Source organism: Lineus longissimus, chromosome 1, assembly GCF_910592395.1.
Source record: "Lineus longissimus chromosome 1, tnLinLong1.2, whole genome shotgun sequence".
Classification (NCBI taxonomy): Eukaryota; Metazoa; Nemertea; class Pilidiophora; order Heteronemertea; family Lineidae; genus Lineus; species Lineus longissimus.
The window spans coordinates 14318610-14335312 of NC_088308.1; the positions used below are offsets into that span (position 1 = coordinate 14318610).

The following is a 16703-nucleotide window of genomic DNA, read 5'->3' on the forward strand; positions in this document are numbered from 1 at the left end:
ACCCAGCAGACTAGTTTATTTCATATCTTTGGTCCGATTACCCAGCGAACCACTTATTATTTTAAATACTTTTTGTTACAAGTGAGGTCCTAGATAAGGTCTGCGCTTTTCGCTTCCTTACGAAAGAATGACTGGACTACGAGAATTACGCAGTTAGCGCCGTCTGGTGTTAACTTAGGATAAGAAAATGTGCCCCTCCGGACTATACGACTAGTCTTGTAACTTACGAGCGGCTCTTAATTCGCTCTTCCAAAGCCCTGACCCCTGATCCGCGCCGACTACTCCAACTGGGGTATTTCACTACTCTCTGGCTTTACTTCCACGTTTCTAGCCGTAATTACTGCTGCATTGGCCACAGCAAGCCAGGGCGACAAGGCCAAACCAAACTGTCCCAGTTGTTTCTTGATCTCGGCTCCTATAACGAAATTCTCGGTTAGCTCTTTTGCCAGCTTCTCTTTTTCAGTGCCGCTTCAACCTCTCCACCACCTGCTGTCTCTGGTCTTTTGGTATGACCCCGTTCTCGGCCAGGGCCGTCTTCAGCGAGTCCCCGTCCTTTTCGTAGAACTGTACCAGGGCCCTGATGTTGTCTCTGAAATCTTTCACCACGGCGTTGTACTTCTGGTTGATGAACCACACCGATATTCCGAGATGCCTTCCGCTGAACGCCAACCTGGTCAGCTCGCAAGACTTTATTTTCGCGTCCCTCTGATTGGCGCAGTCGTCTATTAGAAAGAGGGTCTTGTCCCCCGCTCCACCATAGGTGTCGCTACAAATCTTCAACACGGAATCTAGATTGTCTCTCACCTGCAACGGCGGGGCAATCACTATGTCCGGGTCCTTGCAGACGAATCTCCGCTCGTATCCCTTGTTCTCGTAGAAGGTGGGGCAGAATATTACCACTCTGTCAAACTTTTCCCGGAAAGTGGACTGCAACAGGCCCAGGACATAGCGAGTTTTCCCGCAGTTGGTGATTCCAGACACTATCAAGTTAAACGGAAGGTCGGGCCAAGAAGCCATCCTATTATCTACAGCGCAATTGAGTGCAGCTGCCTATTTTGAATGCTCATCTGGGCGTCGGCCACCACGAACACGTGTAGTGGTGTAGGCCGTGTCTGTCGTTCTCGTAATTGCCAGCTGTACACCGTCGTTGGTATTTACCAGTTTGAGACCCGATCTGTGCAGTCTTCCGTCCTCTGTCAATCTCAGGTCAAGCCACAGTGCATACTTGTCATTCCCGTAGAACTCCTCAACGTCCATGTTGCTATTTTCTGACTTTCTCCCGTCTGCCCTCCTCGCCTCGTCCCACTGCTGATGCGCCTTGAAACCTTGAGCGTAGATCTTGTTTGCCAATCCCTCTATGGTCACCTGGACGTCAGTAATGCCGGGGTTCTGGAAGGGCGTGGCCTCGAGATCGTATTCGCCCATCTCCACCGTCTCCTGGAAGAACACCAGGATCCCCTTCATGGATCGCCTTGGTATGTTGACATTTACGTTAACTGTCTTGTCCATCCCGAGTGACTGGCTCTTGAAATAGGTCACGTAGTCGTGAAGAAAGGTCACTGCGTTCATGTAGTCGGCCTCTATTTGCCTAGCTATCTCGGGCGACACGACAGTCTCGTACTCTATTGCTATGTTGTTGACATTGTAGCCGATATTGGCGGCCTCCTCTGCGCTCACCACGTACTTGGCCTCATTGAAGGTAATCTCCCTCACGAAATCCTCGCTTATCACGTTCGGGTAGAATGGTCCGTGATCACTGTAAAGCTCAAAGTCCAGAGGCATGCTGTACTTGGAACCAAAGGCGGTGAATATGGCCTTTGCCTTGGCCTCGTCCTTGTCAGCATCACCCACTCCTGATCTGAGCTTTCTCAGATTGGCATCCCCGATTCCCTGCAGGACGAGGTTCTTCCTCTGTTTTTCGCTCAACCACAGGTCCTTGTAGGACTGGTACATGTAGTAGAAGTTGACGTCGGAGAGTATCTCCCCTCCCAGCTTGTCGACCACCCTGGCTTGCAAATTCCTCCCCACGTTGTTAACGAAGCGATTATTTGTGTGTCCCTTCTTAGTCAGATCGAAGGTCAGCTTCAGAGTCCCCGGGACAATCACGACGTCCCTTCTAACCCTGACGTACAGGGTCTCGCCTGCCCCTATCGTGGACGGGTTGTGAGTGATGCTGTGATACTGGCGATCCGCCTTCACCCCCAGTTGCACCCTCTCGCGGCGAGCAGGGTTGAGTAAGTTGCCGTATGCAGACATTTTCGGTGCAGGTACATACTCAGTCAGAAAAAATGAGTTTTCCCGCGGCTTTCAATACGAGGGCCAACATATCCTACCCAGTCCAAAATAACCCAGTAGCAGGACAGTGGCGACGCCTACTGACCAACTTACAAATCTACTGTAACGACAAGGACAGCTTCCCTGCAAAGACCTACGACATATTCCACTTTTTCGAACTCACTTTCAGAACCAAGGCAGCGATAGCCAAGTGGCAGAAAACATGCGACATGAATCTGTACCAAAACCAACTCAACATGGCCGTCTGGTGCGCCACCTCGGGATGCAGTGTGTCCGTGACAGATCACCTACTTCGTGACGATCCTTTCGTCGCATCCTTCTTCAGATTCCACGTCTACTACCAGACCAGGAAGATCCTCCACCAGATGGGATGCCCCATAGCCGGCGACGACAACTTCGACAGGTGGAAAAACAGACTAGACGACTCCAGGTACGCCACGGTCATCACAGAATTTGACATCCCGCAGTACTCAGACTTCAGATACCACGGAGGAGACAACAGAGGACTCGGCACTTCCTACCTCTGGGGAGAACCAGTTCACAAGACAGGCTATGTAGACCATTCCTCACACTTTTACTTCTCGAACGAGGCACCCACGTTTGCCAGCAAACTTCACAAGGCTCCCCTTCAGAAGCTGACGCAGACAGACCCAGGATGGATGTCATTTCTCCTTCCCAAAGGCAGAGGCTTCACCAGACCGGGGATAGTCAGATTGAACGACAGCCTGAGGACCTACGTCTACTGCATACTCGGGTCCCAAGCCCAGACCAGAGCTCCCATCGTCGGCAGCGGAGGGACGTCCCTAGATGCACAGGCCCAATTCCTGACACTCCTAGAGGACAGCATCGCCCAGGCCAATAACCTGTCGCTTCCAGATATAATCAAGAGGTACGAGGACTCCATCACTGCGACAAAGATGAGGCTAGACTATGCCCTTGGACCTGATCTGTACATCATCCCATCCAACATGGTCCTGAACGTGGGAACTGTGGACGGTTACAACAACAACGTAACCGTGGCGACGCGCAACATGTCATTCGGACCAAACCCTCTGGTAAACAGTCATCGGATCCCATCCAAGAAGGCCCCTCACCTCAGTGCCATGCCATCGAAAGTCAAGAGAGTAGGTCAATTGAAAACGCCGGCACCAGCACCACCTGTCCCTGTCATTCCCACCACAAAAGAAGACACTGTTCATTCCCAGAATAAGGTCTACCTGGTCCTAGGACTAGGAGCATTTGTCGGACTAGGAGTGGCATATTTTAAGCGCTGACATATAGGAACCATGATCGTGACGGTATTGTTCACCTACCTCCTGCTGAAAGAATGGAAGAGAAGTTCAGCAAAGCATGGTCTTTATTCTTCACATTAACAACAGCCTTTTTCCTCTTTACATGCACGGGTAAATCGATGTAAGAGCCCCCACGGAGCGGCTGATACCTAGCGATGTTGAGATAGAACTTGATCACCCTGTCCACTCCCCACCCCGAGCCATCCCTCATGAAGTTCTCAATCCCCCTACTAATCTTCTCTTGAGCCTTATCCAACCCCTCGTCTATATCTGTCGCCCTCAAGGCAGACTGCTGGTCCGAATAGAAGGTGGGAGTGGCCTCAATCTCCTCTCCATTATTTCTCTCTTTCAGCATTCTAACATTGGCAGCCAACTGAAACTTGACGTCATTGAGGTCCAGAATCTCCTCGCTTATCTTCCTTTTCGTGGCCCCCTTAACAGCCCTCATGAATTGTGAGGGATCAATTCCACCTTTATCGCCTACTTCTATCACCCAGCCTCTCAGGTAGTTACCGACAGCGAATGGTGTGCGTATATATTTCGAGACGCCTACCTCAGACGCTTGGATGGGACGCTCTTGCGGGACAGGGACATGTTCCTCCCTTTTTGGGGCAGCTACAGGCCTCGCTCTCAGCGCGCGCAAACCTTCCGCATAAGTCACCTGACTTATCAAGCCCTGCCGCAACAACTCCGTTAGTTCGCTGACTGCCGTGACCATTTTCACTCTGTATTCTCTATGGAATCTATCTCTCTAAATAGGAAATTTCACCATGTTGAGGGCATCAGCTTTCCCTTGGGTAAACGAGAATGGGTGGCCGGGCCCTGACTTTAACGAGTCTCAGTCGAGCAGCGACCACAGTGTTATCAGCTATCTCAAACCTCAATAGTCTTATACACTGATAGATTGCGACACTTTAGAACGTTCCCGAGAGTTGTATCGTGAGATCGCCTGACTTACCAGTGGGGAAACCCACGGACATTATTATTGTGTGCAATAATGAACTTTAGCCGAAATAGAGGCTCTCGATGGACTTGTAAATATGTGTACATAGTTAACATGTTATACGAAGTGGGTTTCTGGAGCACCCTCTGCTGGGGGGTTGCAAAGGGTGCACTTCGCTATAAGCTACATTTTTCAGCTATGGGGTGGTCCAGAATCCCCATTTTTATCTATGGGGGTGGTCCAGAACCCCCACTTTGTATACTACTTTGAAGAATTTGCTTCGGCGGCTGTGTCCTGTTGATTGGTCTGTATTACCATTTCATTGACTTGATCAGTGTCCCTGTGGTCCCGTTGGATTTGAGTCCCATCCTGATGTCCTGGGTTAATCGGTTGATTAGGTTGAAACGTACTGACGGACCTTGGGTGCCTGGCATTGTGAAGCTCGATGGACGGAAGCCTGTTGTTCCAATCACATTTGGAAATCCATTCGGATACTGCTTGCGAAGTTCGGGTGGAAACGGAATTAACGTACCGGTAGGTTTCTCATTCGACATTTCGATGCAGATTGGTTTTCACGGCTGTATGGATGACTTCAGGTCGTATTCAATAAAATCTTGTAGATATTGTCATTAATCGTTAATCAGATTCACCGAGAATACATGTGTGGTTGAGCACCAAAAAGCTAAATCGGGAACAAACCACACAACGATTTCCTCGTATTAAATACGTTTTAATTTTCACACTGTACGTTTCGCACTGAAATGTGCTTCGACAGGGGTAAACAAAAATTGACATGTACAAGATTTTATATGTGCAGCAACAGTATTGGGACGGTGACGCAAAGTAGTTACGTTGGTTTCATTGACCTGCTGTGTTGACCAGTTTGTTGAAGTAGCACAGCTGTGACGTCATGTGTCCAAATAAATTACGCAATGGCTGAGCATGAGGCACGTGCCGTTACCAAGAAGTTGCTAAGGAGTGAAGATTTAGATATGTGCAGGGATTCACCCAGAATGCTTGGGATTTCTAGCTATATGAAGAAAAAAAAATGTAAAGAAATTCCCAACCTGCAGAAAAATAATTGACAAGCATGATAAATGGACAATACTGATGTTGCACATATCGTGATAGCAATAATACAAGTAAGAGTAAACTGATAGTGGTATATCAAAGTGATAAGAAGTATTGCATAACAACACATTACATGGCAAAGGAATTGCCTTGAAGACCTATCTTGTAGTTAGAATATCTATCAAGTTCATATGAGTTTACGAATGTCCCTAAATGTTTGTAAAGCATGGTCCAGAATTGCGGTCCAGTTCTTGTTTTCTATCTCACCGGCTGGTTGCTGCGTGCTCAGTTGCGTTGTTAGGCGGCCAGCTTTGATCTCTCGCCATGTTTGAAGAGCTTGCTTCGGCGGCTGTGTCCTGTTAATTGGTCTGTATTGCCATTTCATTGATTTGATTCGTGTCCCTGTAGTCCCGTTGGATTTGAGTCCCATCCTGATGTCCTGGGTTTATCGGTTGATTAGGTTTAAACGTACCGGACGGACCTGGGGTGCCTGGCGTTGTGAAGCTCGATGGACGGAGGCCTGTTGTTCCAATCACATTTGGAAATCCATTCGGATACTGCTTGCGAAGTTCGGGTGGAAATGGAATTAACGTTCCGGTAGGTTTCTCATTCGACATTTCGACGCAGATTGGTTTTCACGGCTGTATGGATGACTTCAGGTCGTATTCAAAAAAATATTGTAGATATTGTCGTTAATCATTAATCGGATTCACCGAGAATACATGTGTGGTTGAGCACAAAAAAGCTAAATCGGGAACAAACCACACAACGATTTCCTCGTATCAAATACGTTTTAATTTTCACACTCTACGTTTTGCACTGAAATGTGCTCCTACAGGAGTTAACAAAAATTGACATGTACAAGATTTATATGTGCAGCAACAGTATTGGAACGGTGATGCAAAGTAGTTACGTTGTTTTCATTGACGTGCTGTGTTGGCCAGTTTTTTGACGTAGCGCAGCTGTGACGTCATGTGACCTAATAAATTACGTAATGGCTGAGCATGAGGAAAGTGCCGTTACCAAGAGGTTGCTAAGGAGTGAAGATTTAGATCTGTACAGGGATTCACCCAGAATGCTTGGGATTTCTAGCTATATGAAGAAAAAAAATGTAAAGACATTCCCAACCTGCAGAGAAATAATTGACAAGCATGATAAATGGACAATACTGATGTTGCACATATCGTGATAAGTGATAAGAAGTATTGCATAACAACACATCACATGGCAAAGGATTTGCCTTGAAGACCTATCTTGTAGTTAGAATATCTATCAAGTTCATATGAGTTCACGAATGTCCCTAAATGTTTGTAAAGCATGGTCCGGAATTGCGGTCCAGTTCTTGTTTTCTATCTCACCGGCTGGTTGCTGCACGTGCTCAGTTGCGTTGTTAGGCGGCCGGCTTTGATCCCTCGCCATGTTGAAGAGCTTGCTTTGGCGGCTGTGTCCTGTTGATTGGTCTGTTTTGCCATTTCATTGACTTGATTAGTGTCCCTGTGGTCCCGTTGGATTTGAGTCCCATCCTGATGTCCTGGGTTAATCAGTTGATTAGGTTGAAACGTACCGAATTGACCTGGGGTGCCTGGCATTGCGAAGCTCGATGGACGGAGGCCTGTTGTTCCAATCACATTTGGAAATCCATTCGGATACTGCTTGCGAAGTTCGGGTGGAAACGGAATTAACGTTCCGGTATGTTTCTCATTCAACATTTCGACGCAGATTGGTTTTCACGGCTGTATGGATGACTTCAGGTCGTTTTCAATAAAATCTTGTAGATATTGTCATTAATCGTTAATCAGATTCACCGAGAATACATGTGTGCTTGAGCACCAAAAAGCTAAATCGGGAACAAACCACACAACGATTTCCTCGTATTAAATACATTTTAATTTTCACACTCTACGTTTCGCACTGAAATGTGCTTCGACAGGGGTAAACAAAAATTGACATGTACAAGATTTATATGTGCAGCAACAGTATTGGGACGGTGACGCAAAGTAGTTACGTTGGTTTCATTGACGTGCTGTGTTGGCCAGTTTGTTAAAGTAGCACAGCTGTGACGTCATGTGTCCAAATAAATTACGTAATGGCTGAGCATGAGGCACGTGCCATTACCAAGAAGTTGCTAAGGAGTGAAGATGTAGATCTGTGCAGGGATTCACCCAGAATGCTTGGGATTTCTAGCTATATGAAGAAAAAAAATGTAAAGAAATTCCCAACCTGCAGAAAAATAATTGACAAGCATGATAAATGGACAATACTGATGTTGCACATATCGTGATAGCAATAATACAAGTAAGAGTAAACTGATAGTGGTATATCAAAGTGATAAGACGTATTGCATAACAACACATTACATGGCAAAGGATTTGCCTTATAGACCTATCTTGTAGTTAGAATATCTATCAAGTTCATATGAGTTTACGAATGTCCCTAAATGTTTGTAAAGCATGGTCCGGAATTCTACAGGAGTTAACAAAAATTGACATGTACAAGATTTTATATGTGCAGCAACAGTATTGGGACGGTGACGCAAAGTCCTTACGTTGTTTTCATTGAGGTGCTGTGTTGGCCAGTTTTTTGACGTAGCACAGCTGTGACGTCATGTGACCAAATAAATTACGTAATGGCTGAGCATGAGGCAAGTGCCGTTACCAAGAAGTTGCTAAGGAGTGAAGATTTAGATCTGTGCAGGGATTCACCCAGAATGCTTGGGATTTCTAGCTATATGAAGAAAAAAAATGTAAAGAAATTCCCAACCTGCAGAAAAATAATTGACAAGCATGATAAATAGACAATACTGATGATGCACATATTGTGATAGCAATAATACAAGTAAGAGTAAACTGATAGTGGTATATCAAAGTGATAAGAAGTATTGCGCTAATAACAACACATTACATGGCAAAGGATTTGCCTTGAAGACCTGCTTGGGATACTGCTTGCGAAGTTCGGGTGGAAACGGAATTAACGTTCAGGTAGGTTTCTCATTCGACATTTCGACGCAGATTGGTTTTCACGGCTGTATGGATGACTTCAGGTCGTATTCAATAAAATATTGTAGATATTGTCGTTAATCATTAATCGGATTCACCGAGAATACATGTGTGGTTGTGCACAAAAAAGCTAAATCGGGAACAAACTACACAACGATTTCCTCGTATCAAATACGTTTTAATTTTCACACTCTACGTTTTGCACTGAAATGTGCTTCGACAGGGGTAAACAAAAATTGACATGTACAAGATTTTATATGTGAAGCAACAGTATTGGGACGGTGACGCAAAGTAGTTACGTTGGTTTCAGTGACCTGCTGTGTTGACCAGTTTGTTGAAGTAGCACAGCTGTCCAAATTAATTACGTAATGGCTGAGTATGAGGCACGTGCCATTACCAAGAGGTTGCTAAGGAGTGAAGATTTAGATCTGTGCAGGGATTCACCCAGAATGCTTGGGATTTCTAGCTATATGAAGAAAAAAAATGTAAAGAAATTCCCAGCCTGCAGAAAAATAATTGACAAGCATGATAAATGGACAATACTGATGTTGCACATATCGTGATAGCAATAATACAAGTAAGAGTAAACTGATAGTGGTATATCAAAGTGATAAGACGTATTGCATAACAACACATTACATGGCAAAGGATTTGCCTTATAGACCTATCTTGTAGTTAGAATATCTATCAAGTTCATATGAGTTCACGAATGTCACTAAATGTTTGTAAAGCATGGTCCGGAATTGTGGGCCAGTTCTTTTTTTCTATCTCACCGGCTGGTTGCTGCACGTGCTCAGTTGCGTTGTTAGGCGGCCGGCTTTGATCTCTCGCCATGTTTGAAGAGCTTGCTTCGGCGGCTGTGTCCTGTTGATTGGTCTGTATTACCGTTTCATTGACTTGATCAGTGTCCCTGTGGTCCCGTTGGATTTGAGTCCCATCCTGATGTCCTGGGTTAATCGGTTGATTAGGTTGAAACGTACCGGACGGACCTGGGGTGCCTGGCATTGTGAAGCTCGATGGACGGAGGCCTGTTGTTCCAATCACATTTGGAAATCCTTTCGGATACTGCTTGCGAAGTTCGGGTGGAAACGGAATTAACGTACCGGTAGGTTTCTCATTCGACATTTCGATGCAGATTGGTTTTCACGGCTGTATGGATGACTTCAGGTCGTATTCAATAAAATCTTGTAGATATTGTCATTAATCGTTAATCGGATTCACCGAGAATACATGTGTGGTTGAGCACCAAAAAAGCTAAATCGGGAACAAACCACACAACGATTTCCTCGTCTTAAATACGTTTTAATTTTCACACTCTACGTTTCGCACTGAAATGTGCTTCGACAGGGGTAAACAAAAATTGACATGTACAAGATTTTATATGTGCAGCAACAGTATTGGGACGGTGACGCAAAGTAGTTACGTTGGTTTCATTGACCTGCTGTGTTGACCAGTTTGTTGAAGTAGCACAGCTGTGACATCATGTGTCCAAATTAATTACGTAATGGCTGAGCATGAGGCACGTGCCATGACCAAGAGGTTGCTAAGGAGTGAAGATTTAGATCTGTGCAGGGATTCACCCAGAATGCTTGGGATTTCTAGCTATATGAAGAAAAAAAATGTAAAGAAATTCCCAGCCTGCAGAAAAATAATTGACAAGCATGATAAATGGACAATACTGATGTTGCACATATCGTGATAGCAATAATACATGTTACACATGTTACAGTTAGTCCCCACGTTTGATAGCGGGTAGGATTCACATCAGTTCAGGTCATACCGCAAATTAGTAATTCGGAAATTCGGAGGCAGATTACAGAAGTATGACCCAAACTGTATGACCCAAACTGACGGCAGGAATTCTTTACTGTTTGACGAACACGTAGTTAACCAAATACCTGTAAGATAGAGCAGCGCTAGGTCTGATCACAGGTAGCTACGAAATAAAAATCCGTAACAGCCTAACACAATTTTAAAGTGTGTCTGAAACTGCATGTGTTTTTCACTGGCAAGTTGACTCTTGGAGAGCAGGCTGGGAGATGAAGCAGCCTACATGAGTGGAGGGGTGTCTTCAGGCAGTTTTCGGGATGGGAGATCTAGATGATCCATTGAAGCTATATAGTTTATTCTACTGATATATGAACTCACCTCAGGTTCAGATGACTGCCGCTTAGACCCTGCCGTTGCACATGTTCTACCACCGTATTTTATCCCCTTCAGTGCATCGAATACAAAAAGAATCTAAAAAAAGAATCTAAAAAAAGTAATATGAACAGGGAGTCAGATAATTTTGCTGGTGCAACATATTTTTACTAAATTTTCCTCTGGTCGTTACCTTAGCCGCTAAATAGAATTAAAAGTCACCCTTGTTTGTGGTTTAAGAACATGTTGTCGTCTTGTCTAGCATACATATCAAAAGCGCCAGGGCAAATGCCTTTTGAGACTAACAGTACACAACTTAAGGCTGCATTATCAGAAACTTTACCTTGGTTTCATCTTCCCTCCATCATTATGAAACGGTCTTTGATTCTTAGATGCGGGAACAATGTTTGGCAATGGCGGAAGTTCTATTGATAACCTGAAAAAGAAAATAAACCATGGTTTAATGAATCATCTGAATGCCTGTGAATTACATTGGCTTGTCATATTTCAGTTCATCCCCCTCCAAATTATTCCAAAAATTACTCAAAAGAGAGTTCCTCATTATGTTTTGGTTACATTAGCCATTGGGATTCTGTGCCGGCTTAGAACCAGTCAGAGCAAATAACATTTTGTACCTCCTGAAGTTGATAGGTCCTACACCTTAATTTCCAACCACGAAGTAGCTCTACTGTATATTGTGAGTTAATTTATGGCAAGACCAAATAGCCTGCGGATAAGATTTTCCATAAGGGGATCAAGCATGTCAAGGGGGTTTTCCGAAACGCATGTAGCTTTTAAATTATTTATTCGTATTATAAATTTCGTCATCTCACATTTAATATGATCATTGTAAACCAATTTACATACCCATGCGTTTCCTTTTGGTCTTGGGCAAAGCCGGATGAGAGAAGACATGTTCTCGATTTGTGGCAGGTGGCGCCTAAAAACAAAATGAAGATTTTCACTCTACGTGGTACCATTATTTATGGTGGTACATATAGCCAGATGTTGCCAAAATGAGCAAATTGGGAATGAATGAAAGTCACCTCCTTCAGAATTGGTTGAGATCACAATGAGAATAAAGATTATTACCAATTTTTTTTCCAGGTGCAAAACAATTCCTGTTAGAAAGTTATTTCTTATCCATGCGGTCTCCGTATATGTACCATATGAGTTTGAAAGGTAGTGAAGAACAATAAGGGTGCTCCTACAACATACATGTACATGTAACCTATTTGGTGAGGACCTTCTAAAAAATCTCCACTAGTCCCCTCTAAACCAGTTTCATCAATCGCTCATGTCAGAAGTGAATGCACAAAGGATCGACTCACATCTGGTTATAGATTCTATGTCATCATCTGGTTGGGGTTGGGTCTTATTTTTGGCCTTAGACCTTAGTTTTGTGGACACCACATCAGCCATCTGATTTTGTGGACTGGGTTGGCATGACCAGAAGATACATTCATGACATTACCCTATTGTAATTTGTAAGATGTCAACATTTCGTTTTTGTCCATTGAGGCTGCCTCATGCATTAACTGACCTTTTCCGTCTCTTTATCCATCCATGGTGTCTGTTGAGTGGAATTGGAGAAGTGGCCCTCGGAACTGGTTCACAGTGTTTGGAATCAGCATGCAGTTTTGCTGTCGATGAAGAACATTATTTATTGTGGGTAGATGAGAATGATTTCACGTTTATCAAAGTATACCAGTGTATTATATGATATGGTACATGTAACAATCAGCATGATATGCATGAAGAGCACCGATGATGATATTCAGTTGGGTTGAGGGTGGGAGTCAATGCTAATGGATTGGATCTCTTTCTAATCCAAACTAGATATCTTCCTAAAGTTATACTCAGAGCTAATATGTACACGCACCTGAAAGCTGTGACCATGCATTTGAAGACACTCTATTTTCTAATTCCACTTGGCTGCCACCACTATCGTCACGTCCTTCGTCAAAAAATATGTGAAAAGCAGAATATCGAATGCATGATATTGCAAACGAATTCTATTTACAGTAAGTGGAATGTAGATGAATTTACCACACCAATCCTCCGCTGACGTATCCTATGGTGATTATCATGTTTGTATACAAAAATATTCAGTAACAGCATGCATAACTGAAAAGATTTTGTGGGTCCCCTCAGTTTCAGTTCAAAATGATTAACACTACAGTCCTCGTATCCAGGATGGTACAATCATGGTAGTATTATGATATAAACAGTGGAATTTACAAAACCAAATATTCAAGCCTACCTCCTTGATCCTTCGTACTGGCCAACATAGGTCCATCTGTGCATGAATCTGCTTGGCTTACAACCAACTTCTCGACAGGCGCAGACCTCTCAACAAACATCCTCAGAATTTCACCTATCTCTGGTCTTTCACAGGGATCGAACTTTATGCACTGTTCACAAATGCCCATTATTCCACTCCAGTGTTTGGATCTCATGTCCTGGTACTTTGGCAGATGACACGGTGTCACTTTTTGCTCTAGCAGACGTTCAAGTACACTTCGTTTATTAAGTCCTTGACTCACCTCCTTCCAATGATTACATATGGTATGTGCAACCATACCCAGCGACCAAATATCCATTCTCTTCAGATCACTGAGGTCTGCTGTCTGTATTGTTTCTAAAAGACCCTCTGGTGCCATGTAAGATGGAGTTCCCCTATTGACATTCTTTGTATTCTCCGAAACTTGCATCGTTTGTATCAAGTCCGAGCGGGCCTCTCCGAAATCGGTGAGTTTGGCAATGATCGGTTTTGTAGCCCATAGTTCACTGCAGTTTCCATCATCCATGAAGTACTGATTCGATACCAACACATTTTCTGGCTTTAAATCTCTGTGTACAATGTCTTCCCCATGCAGAAAGGACAGACCCATTAAAATGTCATGCATGATATGATGATTCACATGTTCGAAGTTTTTAAAGTCACTAATGTTGTCACATTCACGGAGGAACTCCCGTAGGTTGTGAACAGGTGGATGAGCAACACCCAACAAATCTGAACTCCACATGTTCCATCAGTATTGACATTTTACTTTTATTGAACCCATAGAACTTGACAATGTTTTCATGACCCTTTAACTTTGACAACAGCCTTGCCTCCTTCAGAAAGAGGGCCTGTTCTTCAGGTTCTTTTGCTAAGCAACGCTTCACAACAACTATTTTCCCGCCTTTGTTTGCTCTGAAAATTCCTCCATAACTTCCTCTCCCTATTTCTTCAATGTCAGTCAGATCTTCTTCTTTGAAATGAGGTAGTTCAATGTTACTTGTAGTTTTAGATTCCTGGCGCTTCTTCCAATATGGAAGAGGTATTTAGAATTTGATTTTCAATCTTTCGGCCATTGTGTCAACCCTGGAAAAAAATAATGCATTTAAAATAGTGGACCCTTGCGTTTTTTCAATTTTTGGCCAAAAAATGACTGGCAATTTTTCGCTCTAATTTGTAGCAGGGACCTTCCTGATGATAAATCAGGGAAAAATTCTTGAGTAAAAGCAACCCAAACCCCTTTTTGAGCCGTAAAACAGCGATTCTGTCAGCGATCCCTGCAACAATCTAACAGTGAAAAAACCGCAAGTCATTTTTTGGCCAAAAAATTGAAAAAAACAAAAGGGGTTAGTCCACGTTTTTTTTCAATTTTTGGCCAAAAAATGACTTGCGTTTTTTTCGCTCCTCGGGACCACTGGCGATGGCGATGGGGCAATTTCTAGCTATTTCATTGGAAGGAGCCAACGTGGGTATGACGTCACCTAGCAACAATTGTGTCAAATAGCAACCTCATTCCCAGGCGTTTAACAAACCCTAACTCCAGATGGATACATATATATCCCTATTTAGGCCGGGTTACTGATAAAACCCGGAATGAAATCATTGAAATGAAATGAAATCATCAAAATGGTCAAAACGAAATGAAATCATCGAAATGGTCGAAGTAGGGATTATTAACCCTCAGCTCATGGTTACAACACCTAAACCCTGCCTATTATTGAGGTTAGAGCTAGCCTGATAGTAGGCCTCGTTTGTTCTTGATGAAGTGCCGCAGTTCAATAGAGATGGGCTATTGACACCACCCAGCAATTTTGGCCAACAAAATGACAACCGCCCATCCCCAGGAACAAGAAGTTCAAGAACAAGGTCGGGGGGGGGTCAGTTTAGAAAATTCTTAGGTTGCGATAGTGCAGCCCATCAGAAAGTCATTGTCTTCTGCTGACATATGTGTGGTGGTCCGTGAAAACCCGTCGGAAGTCACTGGGGTCCGTTTTTAGTAAAGGTGCACTAAAAAAAGATTTTTTTAATTTTTTGAAGAAAAAAAAATTGGGGGGTAATTTTTTTCTTGTTTGGGGTCCATAACACTGTTTTGGTCTCATAACTGCCAACTGTCATGTTACTAGCCACCGATCGGTTTTAGGAGATCACATTTCATTGTTGAGCAGTCAGTGGTCCTCAATTGTCTTTGATCTTTCGGCACTTTCACTTTCCAAATAATGGGAACAAAGGCCGTCACAAAATATGTCGAATCTTGGGTTTGGAACAAGATATCTCCTCGATTTAAAAAAGTATATTCATCCTGAGGTTACTGGCTTTCCAGAAATATAGCTAACTCCATTTATGAATTGTTGACCATGTGAAGGGTTTTCTCAGACCAACACACATATGGTTCTGGGTGGATATCACTATTGCCACCTATTTTGATGGCCACAATCCTCCCATAGCAGGTCTTGGATCGCTCGCATCTTCATACATTCACTCTAGCAAATGAGCGTATGGAGAGGAGCGATTGAAAAGACCTGCTATGGGAGGATGGATGGCCACCAGAGTATAAATACCATGGAAATCACCCTTAGTAATATTAATGTGAGCTTGCTAATAGGCTCATGGTAGTACGGAAACTACACCAACAGGTGGCGCCAGCAGTTGATTACCAATCAATTATGGTTCATATAACATTACGCATTTTACTTGCAATCTATGACAAAATTAGACCGTGATGGCACCAAATTGGTAAGATAATCAGACCAGTTCAGAGAGCTATAGCAAGCTGCCAATAGGCTCCCTTTCAATATGGCCCTGTATACTGAAAGCCCTACCGGTACTAAAAATACCTTAGAAACCCGCTTCTGGGACACAAGAACACCCAAGAAAAAAATTAAAATAAATAAAATATAAAAGGTATGAAAATAAAGAAAGAAAAAAAATTATAATTGCCTTGGTGGGATTGGAATCCTCAACCTTTTGAATGATGGGCGAGTGTGGTACCCATTACGCCATCAGTATTTGTTACACCTGAAAACACCTGATATTGGGTAATTTTAGGGTGCGCGACCCAAAAATGAAGTTTTCTTGATCGAGAAGTTGCTCATTAGTGCAGTACTTGAGACCCTTTGAGGGTCTATTGGTTTCAAAGAAGGGGACAAAATGTTGATATGATCAGAATATTTCAACATTGATATCAAACTGTAGGTCTATGAGAGAACTTTAAGGCAAAGTTGGTCCAATTTTCCTGACTGACCCCTGGGACCCTGTGGAAGGGGTCGAAAGGGGCCAAATGTGATACTTTGATCCCCAGCCACCAGCTACAGAAGCAAATTTTCAAGATACAATCGGTCCATTTCAAACCTGTTCATCGAGACCTTCATCCTGATACCCGTCTTGTCACGTTTTATTCAACCTGGGGGTTTTAAGGGTCAAAGGGTCCCAAAAAGGGGGTTCTCGGAAAACCTTTACGTTTCAGCATCAATTTTGGTGTTAGTTTGGAGGTCTTCATGAACGTGTTTAACTGCAACAAAGTTTGTCTTTATGCTTTGCTTCTGGAGCCGGTGGCTGGGGGTCAAAGTCTCACATTAGGCCCCTTTCAACCCCTTCCACAGGGTCCCAGGTGTTAATCAGGAAAACAGGACCATCTTTTCCTTAAAGTACTCTCATAGACCTACAGTTTGACACCGATGTTG

The 16703-nt window shown here is 43.6% G+C and overlaps 1 long non-coding RNA gene across 1 annotated transcript in view; it reads left to right on the forward strand.

The window, feature by feature from the left end:
* The window catches only part of LOC135488726 (uncharacterized), a 205003-nt gene that overhangs the window by 142556 nt on the left and 45744 nt on the right, over positions 1-16703 (forward strand). The window lies entirely within an intron of this gene.